The following is a 5,598-nucleotide window of genomic DNA, read 5'->3' as shown; positions in this document are numbered from 1 at the left end:
GGCATCTCAGCAATAAAGTAAGCGCAAATATTGCAATAAGAATATAGAACAAGCCCAACCCAACATAACGATGATAAACGGCAAACAAAAACATATATATTTAAGGCTGAGTTTAACGAATTTCTTGTGGTACTCAATGCAACAAATTAATTCAGTGTAGGGTGACGAGACGTCCCGGATTCTGTCTCAGGACTAGAAGCTTCGGATTATGCTTCTACTTCTTTGCTGTTTATTATGCAACAAACACACAGCCGCCAATAAAATTAAACATTTGCAATATAAACTACATTTCCCAACAACCAAAAATGACATCAGGCCCTCTGCGCCAATGACGGGCCTCAGTTATATACGTTGGACTGCAAATATTATTAATAAAAAATGTCATTAAAATATAATGTGAAATGACATGTATTAAAAGGCCTAACTGAAATAATGTATTGGTACAAAAAAGTGTTGTAATGGTGGACACCATAAACAACATTAATGTGAGTAAATAATGATTTTATGACAAGACCAGAGGCTCCTATTATACTTCTCTAACTTGTTTTATTTCAAACAGCAGCAATCAAGAAAAACTACAATTCCCATGAGGCTAAGGGTGACAGACGCCAATGGGAAGAAAAAACGTATTGGGAGATGAACCAATGGGAACAGGAAACATGATATAATCACTATGCTTGATTGTGACCAGCCCTCTTTCTTGCTGCTCGCAGTCAAGATAAGTGTTCAGTTTTTCTTCTATTGTTTCACATAATTTACAGTGTTTGTCTAACTTAATTATTCTCATTTGTCTGCTAGTCATTATATATTGTTTTTTTCTTGCTGCCGCACGCGCCCTTTGTAGTTTGTGCCTGCTTCACTGCGTTTCCTCTACCTCGGCGCTTATCCCGCGCCTCTCCTCACGGCGTGCGAGCGCCCGCTGGGTTCACTCACCTCTCTCATTCTAACGTCATTCCAACTCCTCACCGTTGCGCGAGCTCTATCAACAGGCTCGCATCCTCTGCAATGGTCGCAGAGCCGGTTATGTCTCCTTTTTGTGTGCATTCTCGGGCTGCCACTCCTCTTACCGGCGTTTGTCGAACAGACCTCTCCGGACATAGCATTTTCTCCACCTTCTTCGCTCCGGTAAAGCCCCGTTGGGCGTGCACTACCTTTTCTCGTCAGCACTCCCTCATTCCTTAACCCTTTCTCTCCCACACTGTTTTTTCCTGTGTTAAAATGGATAATGATAATTCCCCTGACCAGTCCATTAATCAGGAAGATGTTTTTAGTCAAGATTTCTGAAATCTTATTAATGAGGCTGTAGCAAAGGCCATTTCAGTTTCTATGGGCAAAATGACCAGAAACCTTGAATCCTCCGTAAAAACTATGGTTTCAAAATCCATTCTGCGGGGGAAAGCAGAAAACGTAAAATTAAGGATTTGTCTGCCCAAAAAGCCCAATTAAAGTCACCCCTGATGGCGCTGAACTGACTGGTGAAGTTTCTTCACCCCAGGTTGAGGACGAGTCTCCTCCCAGGCCTCCTTTGAAGGAGGGGAAATTAAAGACATCCCATGAAAAGTGTACTGCCAAAACTAAATATATTTCCAGCGCGCCAAAGAAGATTGTGATATCTCACATTTCTGACATTGACGACGATATGGGTGACATGGACGATTTGGACGACGATCCAGATATATGGGGCTCCCAGTCTCAGTCCTCTCCTCCTCCTAAAAAAACAAAAATAGACCATTCCAATCCTTTTGCAGCTAAATTGATTCTAGATTCTGATGGTAATCCCATGTTTGACCCTTCCCTCCTACACCATCCCAATTCTACCGAATGGTTTCCCTCCTCCCATGTAGGGGATTACATTACTTCCAGATTGAGACTGCCTCTAGACAAGTACACTAGGGCTAAATTGTGATAAGAATGTCCCAGACCATCCTTTTGTTCCAACATTACCTCCGCTCCCTCTATAGACCAACCCCTACTTACTTTCTTTTACAAATTTGGCAAGGATCCCCGCAAGGGAGTCGACAAGGCCTGGTCGAACTGCCAGGACAAACTCTTGGACTTGGTGGGCCCGTTGGCCCGTATTTTTGATATTGCGGAAATGGCAAAAATGGACAACTTGGATATTGATCCTTCAGAACTCTCTTTATGGATTCAGAGACCTTTTTGCCTATTAGGCAACGCAAACACCGCTATTACTCATGAGAGGAGAAAAGGCCTATTGCTAAAATTGGACACAAAACTGGCTAACCCTGCATCTATTGATCCAGGCATTAAAGCAGACGGACTCCTTTTTGGTGATTAGTTTATCAAAGACTTGGGAAAATTTGTCTCTACCTTTGCCTCCATAGACAAGGCACAACAATCTATCAAAAAAGTCTTTACCCAACAGGTTTTTGCAAGGGCTGGTACAGGCAGGAGCCGCTTTACCGGCTTTTCATTTCGATCACAAGGAGCCAGAGGCTCCTTCAACTCTGTTTATGAGACACAATCCTTTAAACCCCAGTTCTACCCCCAACGTGGCAGAGGCTACCGGGGCCGTGGACAACGTGGTTCCAGACACAACTATCCTCAAGGTAAGCCCCACTTCTCGCCTTCCTCCTGTAGGAGGTCGTCTTCGTTTGTTTGCAGCAAAATGGCACACTATCACAACCGATCCATGGGTTCACAACACAATTCAAGATTATTCAATAGAACTTTACTCAACCCCTCACCAAACATTCCGTCCCCCTCCTCATTTCTCTGTAGAAATGCCCTCTCTCATCTCAGAAGAGATTCAGGCCCGTATTTATACTTTTTTTGCGCCGCATTTGCGTCGTTTTTGACGCAAAAACGGCGCAAACTTGCAAAATACCATTGTATTTTGTAGGTTTGCGCCGTTTTGCGTCAAAAAGCGGCGCAAATGCGGCGCTAAAAAAAGTATAAATACGGGCCTCAATCCCTTCTTTCCAAACAAGCCATACAAGTTTCCTGTCCGGATCCTTCAGGTTTTCTAAGCACTCTCTTGTTAGTCCAAAAAAAGAACAAGAAATTAAGACCAATTATCAATCTGAGAGCTTTCAATCGCTTCGTTGTATACAGACATTTCAAAATGGAAACTATCGTCCATTTAAGAGATATTCTTCTTCCTTACGATTACATGGTTCGCCTAGATCTACAGGACACATACCTATCCGTCCCGATCCACGTGGGTTACAGAAAATACCTTAAATTCCAGTGGCAGGACCAAACTTACCAGCTTTCGTATCTTCCGTTCGGCCTTTCGTCAGCACCTTGGTGCTTCACGAAAATAATGAAACCGGTAACAGCTCATCTCAGATCCCTAGGCATCAGATTATTAATCTACCTCAACGACATCCTCCTAATGCACCAGAACTGCCTTTCCCTTCAATCACATCTCCAGACCACATGCTCCCTACTCTCTCAATTAGGTTTCCTCATCAACAAGGAGAAATCCATCACAACTTCTTCCCAAAAAATAGAATTTCTGGGGTTCATAATCGACTCCTCTTCCGCTACTCTGCATCTTACTCAGCAAAAAGTAAAATCCGTAAAATCAGAGATTTTGAAACTTCTCCACGGTTCCCAAATTTCTCTTAGATCCCTAGCCAGAATTGTGGGTCTTCTCGCCTCTTCAATCCAGGCCATATTTCCCGGTCCCCTCCATTACCGGGCTCTTCAAAGACTAAAAATTCGCCATCTCAGAAAAGGGCTGTCATACTCGGAGACAATTCATCTGGACCAAGAGTCCCGATCAGAGCTTCAATGGTGGATAGACCATTTAGATGCCTGGAACGGCAGGACTATCTTTACATCAGCCCCAGATCTTGTGTTAGAATCAGATGCAAGCCTAACGGGCTGGGGAGCCCGCTGTGGCTCAATCTCGACTGGAGGTTCCTGGTCTTTAGAGGAGTCCAAATTGCATATCAATTATTTAGAGATGCTTGCGGGCTCCTTTGCAATCAAAAGCCTCGCAAAAAACAGGGTTCAGTGTACCATCCTCCTCCGTATGGACAATGTATCGGCTGTCCGCTACATGAACCATTTAGGGGGCACCAGGTCAAAACCTCTAGCAGATCTGGCAAAAAGCCTTGCTTCCTCAAAGATTCCAGCGACTGGAAGCTCCATTCCTCGGTTTTCCACTCTCTTCTCCACAAATGGGGACCCTTCAAGACAGACCTTTTTGCCTCTCGTCTAAACACACAACTTCCACTGTTCTTCAACTGGCGTCTGGATCCTTTAGCTCTAGCTTCCAATGATTTTCTTCAGGACTGGTCCTCTTCTCTCAATTACGCTTTTCCCCCGTTCATAATGATTACCAGAGTACTCGCCCAAGTCAGGCACCAAAAAACGACGTTAATAATCGTAGTCCCATTTTAGCAATCTCAAGTTTGGTTCCCTCCCCTCCTCGAGCTGACAGTCGACTTCCCGGTCCTCCTCCCGATCTTTCCTTCCCTCCTACGGAGTTCCTTAGGTTATCCACATCCCCTCATTCAACAACACTCTCACACTTTCGGCCTGGAAGGTATCGGGTCTTCTCAATCTTCCATTCCTATTTCGGCAGAGGCTTCAGACTTTATTAATAAAGCCTGGGCTCCTGGCACCAGGAAAGCCTACAGTTCCGCCTGGTCTCTTTGGACAAGCTGGTGTGTGGGAAAGGACCTCAATCCCTTTTCAGCCGATATAATTTACATAATTAATTGCCTAGCTGCCCAAGCTAGCGCAGGTAAGTCTTACAGAACAATCAACCTGTATAGATCAGCTATTTTCTTACAGCATACCTACAGCAACGGAAAACCTATCGGAGAACATCCTCTGCTCTGTCGTCTCCTAAAGGGAGTAAAGTTTTCTTTCCCTCCTTTACCCAAGTATTCAAAACAATGGGATGTTAATGTTGTTTTAAACTTTTTCTCTCCTGGCAGGATAATTCTGATCTATCGTTGAAAATACTCTCAGCCAAGCTTACTATGTTACTCTGTTCAGTTTCTATTAAACGTTTATCAGATGTGAGAGCTTTAGATATTTCCTCTCGTCAATTCTCTCCTACAGATGTTATATTTTTCATCAACAAACGTACCAAAACCAACCTCCGTTCAATGCTTTACCCTTATTTCCCTAACCAACCTAAACTATGTGTAGGTCAATGTCTTAAGGTGTATGAAGATCGCACAGCCAATCTCAGAATGTCCTCGTTTTCCCAGCTCCTTATTTCATTTCGCAAACCTCATAAGCAGTATCCTCGGCTACCCTAGCTAGATGGGTTCGTTGGGTCACGTCCTTAGCAGATATCGACACCTCAGTTTTTGGCACTCACTCTTCCAGAGGAGCTATGGCTTCCAAAGCTTTTTGGGTGGGTTCTAGACTAGAGGACATTCTGAGAGTGGCTGATTGCTCTAATGACAATGTCTTTAGAACTTTCTACTGTAACCCACTTCATACAGCAACTTCTGTCATTATTAACATGCTTTAAACAAGCATAATAGAAGCCTCCAGTCTTGCCATAAAATGTAGATTTTCCTAGTAACCTATGACGGAAAGTCTTAATTTTATTAAAGACACGGAGGCGAGTATTATCCCTCCTCAGAGTCTCTTTAACAATTGTTT

The sequence above is a fragment of the Pleurodeles waltl genome, chromosome 6 (assembly GCF_031143425.1).
Source record: "Pleurodeles waltl isolate 20211129_DDA chromosome 6, aPleWal1.hap1.20221129, whole genome shotgun sequence".
Classification (NCBI taxonomy): domain Eukaryota; kingdom Metazoa; phylum Chordata; class Amphibia; order Caudata; family Salamandridae; genus Pleurodeles; species Pleurodeles waltl.
This window is presented reverse-complemented; position numbering follows the sequence as displayed.